This window comes from Lathyrus oleraceus, chromosome 2 (assembly GCF_024323335.1).
Source record: "Lathyrus oleraceus cultivar Zhongwan6 chromosome 2, CAAS_Psat_ZW6_1.0, whole genome shotgun sequence".
Lineage (NCBI taxonomy): Eukaryota > Viridiplantae > Streptophyta > Magnoliopsida > Fabales > Fabaceae > Lathyrus > Lathyrus oleraceus.
In genome coordinates this window covers 287,195,373-287,214,258 of record NC_066580.1, presented here as the reverse complement: position 1 = coordinate 287,214,258, position 18,886 = coordinate 287,195,373, and positions in this window count along the sequence as shown.

Below are 18,886 nucleotides of genomic sequence, written 5' to 3'. Positions count from 1 at the left end.
TTAATATCATTGGATTTAGGGGATTGATGGAACGTACATTCCATCTCCCAAAATGAATGAATGATATTAATTTGGTAAAATTACTCCTTTGAACAATTTGAGTTTTGATCCACTCCTTTCCCTCTTCATCCCATTCCCCTTCTTTATGCATTCATCTCATTTGGCCTATGATATCTCTAAGTCCTAAGGCTAGTTGATTGCAAAATCAACATAAGTATGGATGAGATTAGGCCACCTCTTTTGCATATTCTTTTTGTGTGTGGTATGTTTCATGAGCATAGTCCATTATACTATGTCTCTAACATGCATTAACACCAAAATTCTATTGTCCGACCTCAAATAGTTGTAACTTCTACATAAGTCCAATTACGATTGCTTAACATAGCGCTAAATTTTTGACACAAAAAGGCATAGCATTCTAGTTAGTGATATTGTAAGTCTCCCCTCTTTCATGGTATTGTGTGGAAACTTGGCCTTTTACCTTCCTTTGGAAGATGTCTTGGCTCAAGGATCCATACTTGTGATAAGTGGGTTGAGTGTTCTCCAAAGAATGACTTAAAATGAAAAGAAAAAGCAAAACAATACTAACTTCTAACTCATTAACAACTAACATTTAATTCCAAGTCCTTTATTTTAATGCACTTTAATTTTTAAGTTCTATTCATTTTCCATTATCCATACTATTCTAATTATTTATGTCAATGTCATTTTCCCTTTGTCCATTTGGACCATATTGTGTGATATATCTTGCTTGTGTATATTTTGTTTGTTTGTGTTGTCTTGGACCATTAATGTACATAATAAGAACAAAAACCCTAAAAAACTTTTGTGTGGACTGTTGACTTGATCTTGGATAAATTGGACTTAGAATTTAGGTAACCTCCCTATGCTAAAGGACTTGGCCAATGCCAACTTTTGTGAAACCAAGTGATTGCAATCTAAAACTTCATCTGATACATCTTTGAAGATCCCTTTGAGTTCACCTGCAACATGATCATTATGAAACTGTTATTTCGAACCTGTGACTTATGGAATTCATCTGTTGCATGGGCTAATTTTAAGGAGATCATGGAGTGGCTAAATCTTAGATGTGGCTATATTTATTTGATGCCTTGCTCTTCAAGTTAATATTATATGCATTTTTTGTTGCTTGATTCTAATATCCAAGGGAACTTGGGGTTTCTATATGGCATTCTTGCCTATTGGATTGCTACCCATCGGTCAGATCTTTTCAACTCTTAACTTTTAATTTTGTGCATAGGATTAGCCTCTTTAATTTCAAAATCTCTTCCTCCTTTCAAAAAACTTCTTTGTTTGAACTTGTTATTTTCTAAATTTTGACCACTTTACAAGATAGAAACTTTGGCCTTATGCCATTGCATTTTCAAACTTCTTTTCTTAAATCAAACTTGTAAATAAACTTAACTATACTTGACCTAAACTTTCAAAAGCCAAAAAGAACTAACTCATTCAAACCATTTTCAAGCCTTTGTGCCTTTCAAATTTGTATCACGAACTACGAGGTTTTGATCCCTCATTTTTATGTTGGTACGTAGGCACAAGTCCGAAGTTATTGTCAAACACAAAAATATAATTAATGAATTCTTTTCTCATCCCCTCACTCTATTTTGTTTGTCAACATCATTTTTGTACAAAATACATATGCACACAAAAAAGGACTCCCTAGGAGTACCTAGGATACTTTGGGTGCTAACACCTTCCCTCTATGTAACCAACCCCCTTACCTGTAATCTCTAACATTTTATTAGTTTTGATTTGAAAACTTCTTACTTTTGGGTTTTGTTCGTACTTTTTCCCTTTTCCCTTGGAAACAATAAAAGTAAGGTGGCGACTCTTGTTATTTGATGTCTTGCTTATCCATAGCTTGATGATCATGAATTTACCGTTACACAGCCCATGCTAAAACACAACAAGTTTTCTCAAGCAGCGAATATTTGATTTCACAGTTGGTAAACTTTTTGCTCAGGTAGTATATTGCATGCTCTTTTTGGCCAGATTCGTCATGTTGGCCTAATACACACCCCATCGATTCGTCGAGGACAGTAAGATACATGATTAGGGGTTTACCCTCTACTGGAGGCATAAGAACCGGAGGTTCCTGCAAGTACTCTTTTATTCTTTTGAATTCTCTTTGACAATCATCATTCCATACTACTGCATGATCCTTTCTCAATAATTTGAACATTGGTTCACATGTAGCAGTTAGATTGGAGATGAATCTATCAATGTAGTTCAACCTCCCCAAGAAACCACTCACTTATTTTTTGGTTCTTGGCTCAGGCATCTCTTGAATTGCTTTTATCTTTTCAGGATCAACCTCAATTCCTCTTTCACTTATTAGAAAGCCGAGTAATTTACCAAACCTTACCCGAAAGTACACTTGTTGGGATTTAGCCTTAGCCTGAACTTCCTCAATGTTTCAAACAACTTCCGTAAATTGATTAAATGTTCCTCCTTTGTATGGGATTTCACAATCATATCATCCACATAGCATTCAATCTTTTTATGGATCATATCATGGAATATGGCTACCATTGCACGCTGATAAGTTTGCCCTGCATTCTTCAAACCAAAAGGCATAAATTTGTAGCAAAAGGTTCCCCAAGGTTTAATAAATATGGTATTCTCCATGTCTTCTAGGGCCATTTTAATCTGGTTATAACCGGAGAAACCGTACATGAACGAAAAAACTGAGAATTGTGCGGTGTTGTCGATCAGTACATCAATGTGTGGGAGCGGGAACTCATCCTTAGGACTCGCTCTGGTAAAATCATGGTAATCAACACACATCTGTACCTTACCGTCTTTCTTAGGCACAGGAACAATGTTAGCCACCCATAGACGATAAGAAGTAACTGCCAGGAAACCTGCATCAAATTGCTTTTGCACTTCATCTTTGATCTATTTAGACATATATGGACGCGTCTTTCGAAGCTTCTGCTTAACAGGTGGACACTCTTCTTTCAAAGGTAGCCTATGCACCACAATATCCGCGTCAAGCCCAGGCATGTCTTGATAGGACCGGGAAAATATGTCAATAAACTCTCACAACATGTCGATCAGCCTTGCCTTCACACTTTCTTCCAAAGAAGCCCCTATTCTGACCTCTTTCACGTCGTCCTCAGCTCCAAGATTCACAACCTCAATGTCTTTTTGGTGTGGCTGGATGACCTTTTCTTCTTGCCTCAATAACCTTATCAATTCTTCAGGGAGTTCACAATCTTCATCACCTTCTTCTTCGGCTTGGTAGATCGGATTGTCAAAGTTATAATAAGTGATAGCAGAATCGTTATCAATGGGGTCTGAGGATGACGTGAATCTGCATTAATGAGAATTTATGCTTTTTAGGAAGTGTGTGGTGAAAAAGAAAATATTGCCATTTTAAAAGGAAAGATAAAAGTAAAAGTAGAAAGACAAAGATCAAAATATTTGAATGCAAAAATGTCCTTTATTTTATGATAAAAATTGAAAATGTAACATCGTGGCCCTACATGGTTCACTATGCCTTGGGCAGAGCGCAGGAATTATTGCATGATAAAAGAAATCAAAATAAAATTACTCCTGATTGAGTGTGACTTGGATGACATCCTTTGTAGTCCAGTTGTGAATTTATGCACCTGGAACACTTGGGTGAATCCAGTTGTTGATGTCATAATCACTGTCATCATCATCACGACGACATTGGCCTGATCATTACTGATAAATCCAACACTTGTAAATTTCACCGGAGTGAGAACACTTGGAGCCTAGGGAACTTCAGAAGCTACATCTTGTTTGGAATGATTGAAACTGAGGCCCAACTTATCAAATTTTAGAGGAAGATCTAACACACGACCCCAACCTTCGGGGTGACATTCTCAACCACTACTCTGGTATCCTTCAATGAAGACATGGAAACTGCAGGCCTCTTACCCTCAGAACAAGGAATCTTGATCATCTGAACTGCTTTAAATTCCTGAAATGAAGTTTCATGTACTTACCCCTCAACCTTTATATACTGTAAGGATGTCAAATGACTCACCATGTACTCTTCCTTGCCATATACAGTAACAATCTTACTACCACTTGGGAACTTCATTTTCTGATGTAAGATGGATGTTATAGCGCCTGCCCCATGAATCCACGGGCGTCCAAGCAAACAAAATATGCGGGTTGTATGTCCATGTCAAAAAATTTCGTACCAAAAATTTGTGGTCCAATTTTAACAGGTAGATCCACCTCACCAAAAATAGCTCTTAGAGACCCATCAAAAGCCCGGACTATCAAGTCGCTTGGGCATAATTCAACTCCTGCATAGTCAATCTTCATCACTGCAGACTTGGGCAGCACATTCAAAGATGATCTGGTGTCTGTAGCGGGGTATCCGTTACCATTAGAGATATTGACTAAATCTAAGGTAAATCATACAAGTCGGGTCGCCACCGCACCTATTTATCCAAAGGAATGGTTAGAAAGCGAACAAAAACCTAAAAGTTTTATCGAATCAAAAACTAGTAAAAAAGTCAGAGATCTGGGTAAGGGGGTTGGTTATGCAATGGGAAGGTGTTAGGAACCCAAAACATCCTAGGTATTCCTAGGGAGCCCTTTTCATACTTGTTGTAAGGTTGTTATTTTGTGAAAAATTGTTTGTGCAAACATGATTGAAGAGATGAGAAGAGAATGTACAAGTTATTTACATTTTTGTGTTTGGATGGATAAACCCATTGCCTACGTACCATCTTTAAAAAAGATTAGGATCAAAACCTCGTAGTTCGGGGTAAAAATCTCAAAACAAGTTGGTGAATTGATTGGTCCAAAAGCCTTAAGGTCTTTTGTTATCCAAGGGAGAAAACTCAACCTAAAACCACAAATCCACCATGTGAGGATAACTTCAACATGCTAGTGAGGGGTTAACCCTATAATAAGCATGGAAGACTCATTGTCCATCACTAAGGATATAGGTGAGCATTACATCTACCTCAAGGATAACTCAAACCTAATAGCAAAAGGTTTTGAAAAAAATTTATTAAGAAAGTGGCCATTGAAACCACAAAAAGGACATTTTAATGGGTTATATTTACCAATGAAAAGTATGTACAAAATGGTCAAAGTTGACTTAGAAGTTCAATTCAAAATAAGTATTAAGAAAAGAAAGTTTCAAAATCAAAAGCATAAGGCTTAGGTTTCTAATGTTGAAAACGAGTGTTAAATGTTTGCACAAAAGTTTTGGCTTGGGTTCGAGTGGAGGGAAGAAGAAGAATGGCTAAAGTCCTAATCATACAAGAGGTGGGGGATAAAGAATAAGACCACAATGGAGTTCCTCTCTTGAGATCATATTGATGATCCAACTAGCTCCCATCCTTTGGAATAAGCAATCACATAAGCATAAACTCAAGCAATCAACAATCAAATGAACCCTCGGAAATCCCCTCAATGCATCTTGGATCTCTCTCTCTTGGAAGCTCATGGTAATGGTTCCTCAATTTGGCTCAATGTTGGAATCCCTAGCACAAAACACACACATCAAAAAGTTCTATAAAAACAAATGAGGAATGGACAAGAGGAGTTTAGAAGTTGGTCCTTTCAAGGTCATCTTCAATATTAAGCATTCTAAAGGCCCAATGCCTAGTTGCTCTTTGACTTTTATAGCACTCTAAAGGCCCAATGCCTAGTTGCTCTTTGACTTTTATAGCACTCTAAAGGCCCAATGCCTAGTTGCTCTTTGACTCCAAATTTGCATAGGGGAAGTCCTAAAATCTAAGTCCATTTGTCCATTTTTTGCATTTGATCCACAACAATCAAAACAAAACACAAGCACAATAGTATATACACAATTATGTGCTCAAGTGAGCAAAAGGAAAATGGCATTAACATAAACATGTGCTCAAGTGAGCAAAGAGCAAAAGCAAATGAATAATATGTACAAGAATGGTAAATTGCATAAAAGTAAAGAGCAAGAATTAAATTTTAATAGTCAATGGTTAATGTTAGTAGTTAGTATGCCATAAGGCAAATTTAGCGATATGTTATGCAATCGTAATTGGACTTATGTAGAAGTCACAACTATCTGAGGCTGGTCAATAATAATGTAGGCAACAACACAAGTTAGAAGTCTTGATTAGTGAACCAAGTTCCAACAACTTGCCATGCCAAAAGAAAAAAAAAAGAATTGATCTTGTATTGGTTTAAGTCCTTTGCATGGTTTAGGAAACAACTTATCCTTAATGCAAAGCCATTCACTTGATCAGTTGATCAAGATGAATTAGATTTGACTGAAAGAAGATTAAGTCTCCCCAATCAATGTTAACTTATCAACCTTCAACTCATTGATCAAAAAGAAAAGAAGAAGAAGAAGAAGGATAATGAAAAGAAATAAGTGCATTAAATGAAATAGCATGTACCAATCAACAAGTGTTGACCAATGACATTGAGGATCATGGTCAAGCAATCAAAAACAAAAGTGAGATGAAGATTGGATGTCAAGAAATGAACAAAATATTTTGGGCATTTTTAATATTTGAAAATAAACTTGAATTAAAATATTAAAGAAAGGTCAAACTTCAAAATCACTTCAAATCAACCTTGAAAGGTCCAAGTGATTTATCCCAAGTTTAACAAGGTCAAACAAAGTTTGACAAAAAAATTCAGCATTTTTAAAAGTCAGAAACTATTTTTTATCAATTAAAAATGAATAAAAATAACCTAATTGAACTAAAATCTCAAATAAATCTCAAATCAATTAATAAATTGATGAGAATATTTTTCATAGATCCATCATCATTCAAATAGGTCGAGAAAATATTTTTGTATTTTTTGAATATTAAAAACTATTTAAAATGAATTAAAAATAACCAGAAAAGAGAAAATTCATAAAAAATATCAAATGACAAGATAAAAAATATTAAAAATTATTTTTAGAAACTAGAATTTAAATGGAGAAAAATGCAATTGGTCCCATATTTTTTGGAATTAAAATGAAGAAGTTATGAATTTTTGAAAATAAATGGAATAAAAGAAATTAAAACAGAAATTAGAAAATCAGAAAAAACCACAGGCGTCTGATCAAGCCTCATTAATTAACGTGGCTGATCAGACGGATGTGAGATTCGCGCTCATGGTGAGTCCAAGTCAAACGCGAAACATCCAGCATTATTAAAAGTAATCCAAACGCATGGCTGAGATTAAAACGTGGAAGATGCATCCAATGGTCCATATTCAATCTGGCATGGTGGACGGTGGCCAGCGCCACCGTCTTCTCCGACGAGCACTCAAACTCTGGCCAGAGTTGCAGGTCCTCCAAACTCAACCAAAACTCACAATCCAGGTACCAAATTAAAGCTGGGGTGATGTACATCACCCATGTGCCATCTATTTCTACTCTAGATCTCCATAGTGAGAGAAATCAGAGGTTGAAACTTGATGGTGTTCAACATGAACTTGCTTGATTTTTAAAAATTTAGCATACAACAATGATGCCTCTATAGAGAGGAGTTCAGACAACACAATAGCCAGGAAAATAGATCAAAGATTAAGGAGTTTCGAAGAAAAAACCAGTTGATCAAAACCTTTGAACTGTGGAGCTTTGAGTCACTATCCTTGCTTCCTCTTGCTAAACAGAACTTCTATGGACTGGATGATGAAGGTTTAGGAACTTTAGATCTAAAGATTCAACCAAATTCAGTTGAATTTCAGATCTGAAATTTTGAAGAAATGTGAACTAGTTCCTTTAGGTATGGCTAGGGATTCAATTGTGCAGCATATCAGGCGCCTTCAGGTTGAGATTTGATGGAGGTATGCACCTCTATTTATAGCTGGAATTGGCTGAGCAAGTGAGTTTCCTCGTGTGCATGGCAAGTGGATTTCCCTTGCATGGGCTTGCATGATCATGTAGAAGGCCCAAACTCAATTGCATTTGCATGCTGATGACAAAAAAACTTGAAATGGACGTGTAGTTGGCAATGCATAAGCTTGTGCATGGAATTCTAACATGTTATGCATTATTGAGCTTAAAACTTCTCCTCTTTGAAAAGGCCACTTATAAAATTGAGACATAGGCATGTGGGTAATGGTTGGAAAGGTCTTGACATAAGGAACAAATGTTATGTTGGACAAAAAATCATTTGGAGTGTGGAAATTTATGAAAACAGGCCATGAAGTTCATAGTGCAAAACATGCCTTTGAGAATTTTGCCAAATTGGTCCAACTTCAAGCTCTTCTGTTTTGATGATTCAAGCCTAAAATGGAAACACTTCCAACATCAAAGTTGTAGGTCTTTACAAGACATTCAAAATGGACTTAAATTTTGCATCATTTGGATTTTTGATGAAGGCGTTATGGGCACTTGAAGTTGGACTTTTTTGCCTTTCAATGCATTTGGTCCAAAGTGACCTATAATGTTTTGCATTATCACATGTATTTATTTTGAGATTTTGAAATTTTGTTCAACATAAAATTTTAATTAGACATCTTGAGATTTCCAATTCATTTGATCCCACCACAAAATCATAAAAAATGAATGAGTTGTGTTCTTGGGAAGTTGACCCAAAATTAGGGTTTCAGTCAAAATGACCTATAATGTCTTGGAATGGGAGATGACCTTCCAAGCTTCAAATAAATTTTTTATGAACATGAAACTTGTTCATATTGTCCTTAATAACATTTTTTATTTTGGGATCATCTCCATTTGACCAACACATAAAAAGTTAGGTCTCAGTGCATTTCAAAATAGTCAAATGAATTGATTGATCAACTTCTCAAGTCCAAAACTCATATCTTGATGAATTGATGATTGAGGACACTCAAATAAGTTTAAATATTCAAGAAATTATGGGTTTAATAACTTCCCTTAAATGTATTTGACCATGGGCTGAGGTTGCTTCATTAGCAAGGCATTGTGGGTGATTAGATGAATTAGGGTTTCCTTGAGGAACAAACCTCAACCATTTGACTTGCTTTGATCAAAATGATGAATTGATATACTTGGGAGGCATATTTGATGGGTAAGAGATTTGGGAACCATTTCCATGCTTGCCTTCATCTTCTCTTGGCCATATCTTTGCACAAAGGATCTCCTAGGAGCTTTGGGACCTTGTGATTGCTCAAGCTACAAACAAAAGATGTTAGTGACATATTTTTGTGCTTTTGGTTAGTGAATAAAGATGAGAAAAGCAATAATATACAATTCAAGCATACTTGGTGATCTCAAACCACTCACAAGAGGTCCCACCCAAAGGCAAGGGGAACCAAGATGCTTATGATCCTTGAGGCTTTGCAAATGCAATGTTATGATGCCATGAGGGATCTTAGGGACAAAATTGGGGTCTTACAGATGCCCCTATTTAAGGTCATTCTATCCGGAGAAGTGAAGGTTAAAATCTTCGTCTCGACGGGGTAGAATGGGCTTAAATAATAACAGAGAGACGAATTTTGGTCCCTAAGAGACCTCATGATGCAAATGTATGTATGCAAAAGGTAACACTCTGTGGGGATATGTGTCCACAAAGGAAAAGATCAGGAGGAATTGACAATCCATCTGAGTAGTACGCTTAACGGGACAGAGACTCTGGGGACTCTTATGGGGATAAGAAAAGGAATAAAATGCGTGAGCAGGTCACGACTTGAAACTTGGGGAGCAGAAATCAATGGAAAGACCCGGGCTGACTCAAAGGTGCATGTATTAGGGAATATGCCAATACAACAAAAGTTATTCATAATGGATACTCCGGATAAAAATCCAAACTCTGGCTGGGAGAATCCACTAAGGGACTTCGCTGGGGAAAACCCAAACAAAACTCCTCTAGGGAAGCAACAGGATAAGGTATTACCGGTTACTGGGTAATAAGCTCAACGAGACATGTGATCTGAACACCGGTATAAGGGTGAGAGGACAACATGCTCGGGAAGAATGAATATCTAAGACCGGTATAAGGGTGAGAGATATCAAACATCCGAAATCATCTGAGGAAGACCTAAAAAGGTATACCTCAACTCAGGAAAATCTGACTCCGCAGGGGGACAAAAAGTCATAATAGAGAGCAGGGAGGAAGGGACACCAGGGATACCAGTTACTGGGCATATAATAGGTGACCAACCAAAGTGTGAATTGGGGAATATTCCCAAGACACTCATCATCCAAAAGAGGGCTAAAAGAAAAACTCGATTATATGATGGACATTCGATTCAAAAAAAAGGATACGAATCTTACTCGACTTGGGAAGAACAAAAGGCTTCGTCCAACGAGTGCATGAGATAGATTATCTATTACCGTCAGAACGTAGATAACATACTCGCATGGAAGATTATCCGCAACCTGTTACTGGGTTAATAAAGGATAGATCGACCGAAGGGAGAGGACACCGAGATACCGAATACTAGGTATACAATGATGACCAATCCAGGGGAGAAACAATCATTATCAACAAGGGTAAATAAGAAATGACTAGCTGGGGATAAATTGCTTTATCATAGCAATTATCCAAGAGATATATCACCGGTTATTGGGAGATATGCTCAAAAGGGAAAGGTGTGACGGAATATCAATACCGGATATTGGATAATGATAACCGTCAAGGAGGGGATTATATCTACCGAATACTGGGTAGAAAACCACGGAGAAGTAACCATCATCGATTAGGATGAACAAAGGTTAACTCTGCAAGGGGATGAAAATAGGATTTACAACTACTGGTATAAGGGTAGAAGACCACAGACTCCACTGGGGAAAAGATGGATAATTACTGGTTACCCGAGCAACTATTCATCTATACCACAGGGGAGTGCAGGGAACAGACGCAAGAAGCCAATCTAGGGTCAAACTAGAGAGGCACGCTGAATCAAGACTTGTCCCTATGAGGATATAGCTCAATGGGGAATTCCATCCCAATATATGTGTTGGGAGGAAGCATAAACAACCATTATCCACGAGGACATAACTCAGTGGGGAATATGGAAAGAAGGGGTAAACACTTTCTACTTACGGGGCTGACTCTATATGGGGAGATCAGGCACCGACATCTGCTTGGGGAAATGTATTACCAATTAGCAGGAGATATTAATCAAAGGTATATGGCAAAGAATACAACATGAATACTAAAATGTTATCACTATGCGTATATGCATGGTTTATGTATGATGAATGCTGACAAACACCCACTTCTAACACAAACATGTCCAAAGAATAAGATATCTGGTACTACATCTCGAGAGAGAAAGCCAGGACCACAGAGATCTCTGCAGGGGAATGAGCATCCATCATTCCAACTGGGGCAAAGTCGTTACACAGATGAGCTCCGATGTAGAAGCAGCTCTACTGGGGAAGTTATCCAAGAGGAGGATGGATCTCCAGGGGGGAACAACCATAAACCAGAAGCTTCCAAGGGTCATCAAATGTTGTCCTACCAATGAGATCACTTCTGCTGAGGAAGAAGAGATGAATAGTTTTATCCAACACTCTGCTTGAGAGAAAGAACCATAAGAGGTCTTGGAGGAAGAGGACACAAGCATGCCAGGAATATGAACAAAATGTCTTACCCTGTCGAGAATCTTACCATCCTTGGGAGAGCACTGAAGACATCCCCAGTATCCCTTTGTCATTGTGAATATTCACCTTGTTTAAAAACAAATTATGAATGATTTGATTAAAACAATGATATTTTTTTTCAATTAAAACATGCAAAACATTTGTTGAAATAGAAATAAATGAGAATGCAAATAATTGGATAAAGGCTCAAATTTATTTGATGGAATGGTAGTCTGCAGATGGTAAGACTCCATAGATCTTTACAAATTTGAAATTGGTGATATATATTGGAAAAGGGCTACATTGAACATAATGACCATTTCTCCACCAATTATGAATCCGATGTATTTGAAACTTTGGTTGATGATGAATGAGTGAGAATCTTTGACGGATGGCAGTCGTAGAACAAAGTCTTGCCAGGATGCAGTTACTTGCCAAATCCCTATTATTTTGCCTAGATTGCCCCAGGGTGAGGTACTCAATCTAGCGGGATATATACATTCATTTTTTATGTCTCTAACTTTTGCCTGGATCGCCCTTTCAGGTTTTCGATCCACCGAGACGCTCATTTTTGCCTAAGTCGCCCTTTCGGGTTTTCAACTTAGCGAGTTGTTCTGTTTTTATTTTTAGGCGAAGTATTTCTTGACTGCATCTGAATTCACAGGACGAGTGAAATCCTCCCCATCCATATTTGTGAGTATCAATGCACCGCCTGAAAAGGCTCTCTTAACAACATATGGACCTTCATAGTTTGGAGTCCACTTGCCCCTGGAATCAGGCGCGAAAGACAAGACTTTCTTGAGCACAAGGTCGCCTTCTTGAACACACGAGGCTTGACTTTCTTATCAAAGGCTTTCTTCATCCTTTGCTGATATAATTGACCGTGGCACATGGCAGTCAATCTCTTTTCTTCAATCAAATTCAATTGGTCATAACGACTCTGAACCCATTCAGCATCAGTCAACTTGGATCCCATCAAAACTCTCATTGATGGGATCTCTACCTCTACTGGGAGCACAACCTCCATGCCATAAACGAGAGAGAAAGGGGTTGCTCCTGTTGAAGTGCGGACAAATGTACGATATCCATGTAAAGCAAATGGCAGCATCTCATGCCAATCTTTATACGTGACCACCATCTTCTGTATAATTTTCTTGATATTCTTATTAGCAGCTTCAACAACCCCATTCATCTTGGGTCTGTAAGGAGAGGAACTATGATGTGCAATCTTGAACTCACTGCACAGCTCTTTCATCATTTTGTTGTTCAAGTTAGATCCATTATCAGTAATGATCTTATCTGGCACACCATATCGACATATGAGTTGATTCTTGATAAACTTCACAACCACCTGCCTGGTCACATTTGCGTATGATGCCGCTTCAACCCACTTAGTGAAGTAATCAATTGCTACGAGAATGAATCTGTGTCCATTGGACGCTTTCGGCTCTATCATGCCAATCATGTCGATTCCCCACATAGAGAAAGGCCATGGTGATGAAATCACATTCAAAAGTGTCGGAGGAATGTGAATCTTATCCGCATAAATATGACACTTATGGCATCTCTTCACGTATTTGCAGCAGTCAGACTCCATTGTCAGCCAATAGTAGCCTGCTCTCAACATCTTTCTAGCCATGGCATGTCCATTGGAATGAGTACCAAATGAACCCTCATGGACCTCAGTCATTAACAGGTCTGCTTCGTGTCTATCCACGCATCTGAGCAGCACCATGTCAAAATTTCTCTTATAAAGCACATCGCCATTGAGGTAGAAACTTCCTTATAATCTCCTCAGAGTCTTCTTATCTTTCACAGATGCCCCAGTCGGGTAAATCTGGCTCTGAAGGAAACACTTGATGTCATAGTACCATGGCTTATCATATTTTACTTCTCCTACTGCAAATACATGAGTTGGTCTGTCCAAGTGCATCACATTGATATTGGGAACTTCATTCCAAAGTCTTACCACAATCATTGAAGCAAGTGTAGCAAGAGCATCTGCCATCCGATTCTCATCTCGAGGAATATGATGGAAGTCCACCTCATTAAAGAATGTTGAAATCCTCCTCGTGTAATCCCTATATGGAATGAGGCCAGGCTGATTCATTTCCCATTCACCCTTAATCTGATTAACAACGAGGGTCGAATCACCATAAACATCGAGGTGTTTGATCCTAAGATCAATGCACTCCTCCAATCTCATAATACAAGCTTCATACTCATCCATATTATTTGTCCATTTGAAAGTTAGCCTTGCTGTAAAAGGAAAATGTGTGCCCTGAGGAGTAATAATCACTGCCCCAATACCATTTCCATATTGATTTACAGCGCCATCAAATACCATACTCCATCTGGAACCAGGCTCTGGCCCTTCATCGAGCGTAGGCTCATCACAATCTTTCATTTTCAAATACAGAATCTCCTCATCTGGGAAGTCATACTGAACAGACTGATAATCCTCAATCAACTGATGTGCCAAATGGTCAGCCAAGATACTACCCTTAATAGCCTTCTGAGCTCGATACTCAATATCATACTCAGATAACAACATCTGCCAACGGGCAATCCTCCCAGTTAAAGCAGGCTTCTCGAAGATATACTTGATTGGATCCATTCTGGATATCAACCAAGTCGTATGATTTAACATATACTGACGTAAGCGCTTAGCAGCCCAAGCCAAAGCACAGCATGTTTTCTCGAGCATTGAGTATCGCGACTCACAATCAATAAACTTCTTACTCAGATAATAGATGGCATACTCTTTCCTTCCTGATTCGTCCTGCTGATCAAGGACACAACCCATCGAGTCTTCAAGAACTGTCAGATACATAATCAACGGTCTCCCTTCCACTGGCGGAGACAGGATCGGAGGCTCAGACAAATACTCTTTAATACTGTCAAAAGCTTTCTAGCAATCCTCGGTCCAATCATGGGATTGATCTTTCCGAAGGAGCTTGAATATCGGCGCACATGTGGCAGTCATGTGGGATATGAATCTGGAAATGTAATTCAAGCGACCAAGAAAACCTCGGCCTCTTTCACTAACAACAAAGCCCAATAGCTTGCCGGAACGGACTCCAAATGTACACTTGTTGGGATTCAGACGAAGCTTGTACTTCCTCAAACGCTGAAAAAGTTTTAACAGGTGTTCTACATGTTCAACTTCCGTTCTCGACTTAGCAATCATATCATCAACATATACCTCGATCTCCTTATGCATCATATCATGAAACAAGGTAGTCATAGCTCGTTGATACGTGGCTCCGACGTTCTTCAAACCGAAGGGCATCACTCGATAACAGAATGTTCCCCAAGGTGTGATGAATGTTGTCTTCTCCATATCCTCGAGTGCCATTTTAATCTGATTATATCCAGAAAATCCGTCCATAAATGAGAAGACTTTGAATTTAGCTGTATTATCTACCAACATATCAATATGTGGTAGTGGAAAATCATCTTTCAGACTAGCTTTATTCAAGTCTCTATAGTCCACACACATCTGGACTTTTCCATCTTTCTTAGGCACGGGCACAAAATTGGCCACCCACTGAGGATACATAGAAGTCACCAAAAACCCGACAGCAATTTGCTTCTGAACTTCCTCTTTGATTTTCACTGCCATATCGGGATGAGTTCTTCTGAGCTTCTACTTCACAGGCATGCACTCAGGCTTCAAAGGTAGGAAATGTTGCACAATATCAGTATCTAGACCCGGCATGTCTTCATATGATCAGGCAAAGACGTCAACATATTCTCGTAGCAAATCAATCAACCCCTTCTTAACAGACTCTTCCAGGAGTGCTCCAATCTTTACTTCTCGCACACAATCTTCAGACCCCAAGTTGACTGTTTCTAGATTCTCAAGATGCGGCTGAATGATCTTCTCTTCATGCTCAAGTAGACGGGTAATCTCGTCAGGAGTCTCTTCAACATCATCTTCTTCCGCCTCAAATACAGGGAATTCAAAGTCGGGAGATGTGTTGGATCATTATGTTCAATGGGTTTGATCAACCTGCATAATGATTTTGGATATAAAAATCTTTTAGAATTCAAGCAAGGCAAATCATTATGCAGATGAAAAGATTGATTTTATTTTATCTTTTTAGGGTTTTATGTGATCACCAATTTCATGCAAAAAAGCGAAAAGGGGAAATAATTGGAAAAACAAACATTTAACATGAATTTACTGAATGAAAGTATCATTGCATTTATGCGCCAACAATGTCATCACTTCCCCTTTTGGCATGGGAGAAGGGTTTTCAAACATAATGAACATTACTTTGACTTATGGATAACTATTGGAATATCCAGAATGACCCAATTATTGCAGATCCCTCCAGGGATAATGAAATTGCCAGAATCCTCTTCGTCCTCTTCCAAAATGGCAGCAGCCTCTTCATCCTGACTAGTGTGGATGAAACTTCCACTCTTGAACAAACCTTGCTTGTTCAAGACCCCAAAAGAATATCATATGCCAGCCCGGGACTTGTAGTCTTCTAACTTGATCATCTGCCCCAATCCAGCAGTTGCACCATGCTCAATGGCCAACTTCGCATCTTTGTAGGAAGCAAATGAAGGAGTTTTCTTCTCAACAGGCTCAGCAATAGATAAATCTTGGAACGGAGTTCCAACTTCATCCTCAGCATCTATGTATGAGAAGGAAGACAAATGGCTTACCAGAAGAGCCTTTTCTCCCCCTACCACCACCAGCTTCATGTTCTTTACAAATTTCAGTTTCTGGTGTAAGGTGGATGTCACGGCGCCTGCCTCATGAATCCATGGTCTGCCTAGGAGACAGCTATACGATGGGTGAATATCCATAACCTGGAAGGTGATCTGGAAATCACTTGGTCCGATTTTAACTGGGAGATCAACCTCACCAATCATAGTTTTGCGAGACCCATCGAAAGCCTTCATAACTACTCCACTCTGCCTCATGGGAGGCCCCTGATATGACAATTTCGCGAGAGTGGTCTTCGGTAATACATTCAACGATGACCCAGTGTCCACCAACACATTGGACATGGCGTCATCTTTGCAACTCATAGATATATGTAATGCCAAGTCGTGGTCTCTTCCCTCCTCGAGGAGATCAGAGTCACAAAAACTCAAATTGTTACAAGCGGTTATATTTGCAACAATGCTATCAAACTGTTCTAGCGTGACATCATGATCTACGTACGCCACATCCAACACCTTCTACAGAGCCTCTCGGTGTGGTTCTGAATTCAATAGTAGTGATAACACAGATATTTTAGATGGCGTTTGTAGAAGCCGGTCTACAACATTGTACTCGCTCCTTTTGATGAGCCTCAACATCTCATCACAATCTTCTTTCGTACTGCCACTCGGGCCAACAGAAGCAGGAGTTTTCAACATGGAGGCGGGCTTAGCAACAAGTGCCGGATTCAGAGTGCTCACAGCATTCCCAATCGGGCGTTCAACAAAATCAGCGTCAACACTTCCTCGAGCATCAGCCTGGGGTTTCACCGGAGCTGAAAATACACGATCGCTGCGGGTCAAACCACCGACGTCGGCAATGTTTACGACATATGAAGAAGGCGGGGACACCTCTTTCCCATTTTCCACTGCTACAGCATTGTAGCGATAAGGAACCGCTTTCTCGGAGGAGTACGGTACAGGTCCGGCGGGCTTGATAGTCAGAGCTGGAGAAACCTTTTGCTTGCTACCATCATACTTGATGACAACAGGCTCAGGTATCCGGAATACCGGAGAAATTACGTTAACTTCGAGCTCATCTTCGTCAACATTTCTGTTTTGAAGGATCTCAATGACTCCTTCGTCCAACATCTCTTGAACATCTTTGCGCACCTGGCGACATCCTCTCTGATTAACAGAATAGACTCTGCATCTATCATGGTCATGCTCATAATGGCTATAATCACACAGCAAGCGATGCAACTCAACCAGCAATTGTCAGATATGGCTGACATATTTAACTTTGTACTTGCCAGGACAGCCCTGGACCATATTAACAGACTTCTCATGCTCGGGCAATGGGTTCTTCTTCACATTCGGACCTACGTCCTCGAAAAACAAAATCCCGCTTCTCACAAGGTCTTGCACCTTGGTCTTCAAGGGATAACAATTCTCCACATCGTGTCCGGGAGCATCGGAATGATACACACAATGAAGCTCAGGCTTGTACCACCACTGGGGGTTAGCAGGTATAGCGGGAGGGTATCGCGGAGTGATTAACTTTCTATCGATCAGAGACGGATAGAGTTCAGCATAAGTCATCGGAATTGGATCAAAGGTGACCCTCTTCCTCTCATAGTTGGTGCTGGCATCGTTGTTGTTATTTCGAGGCTGGTAGGCCTGCTGTTGTGGACGTTGTTGTTGTTGCGGAGTTTGCGGTTGTTGATAATGTTGAGCTTCCCTGAAAGCAGGTGCTATATGAGCCACCTGATGCTGATTATTGACTGGGCGAGCAATCTTCCTCTTCACAGAGGGTATTCTCTTGACATGGGAAGACACAGCATGCGCCTCTCCCTCCTTCTTATTTGCAAAGCTTCTATATCTCTTTGCTAAAGAGCCTTCATCTCGAGTTAAACGCCCTTCACGGACCCTTTCTTCCAATCTCATCCCCATATTCACCATCTCGATGAAGTCTGAGGGAGCACTGGCTATCATTCTCTCGTAGTAGAACGAACTCAAGGTCTTCAAGAAGATCTTGGTCATCTCTTTCTCCTCAAGGGGAGGCACTATCTGAGCTGCCAATTCGCGCACCTCTGGGCGTATTCTTTGAAGGTCTCTTTCTCTTTCTGGGACATCGCCCTCAACTGGTCCCTATCAGGAGCCATATCCACATTATATTTATATTGCTTGACAAAAGCCTCGCCAAGATCATTGAAAGAGCGGATGTTCGAACTTTCCAGACCCATGTACCACCGGAGAGCGGCACCAGACAAACTGTCTTGGAAATAGTGGATGAGCAGTTGATCACTATCAGTTTGTGTCGACATTTTACGAGCATACATCACAAGATGACTGAGTGGGCATGTGTTTCCCTTATACTTCTCAAAATCAGGCACTTTGAATTTAATAGGGATCTTCACGTTGGGCACAAGGCACAACTCAGCAGCACTCTTACCAAAGAGGTCCTTCCCCCTCAAAGTCTTCAGTTCCTTGCGAAGCTCAAGGAATTGGTCATTCATGTCGTCCATCTTCTCATAAACGTCTGGGCCCTCAGATGGCTCAGAATGATAGATGGTATCTTCAACCCTTGGTAAAGCGTGCACAACAGGAGGTGGCACGGACATTACCGGGCTAGATGCCGGCAACGTAGCAAGAGTTGGAGCAAAACCCTATGGCATAAAGTTGGCGGGCATTCCCCAAGGGAAC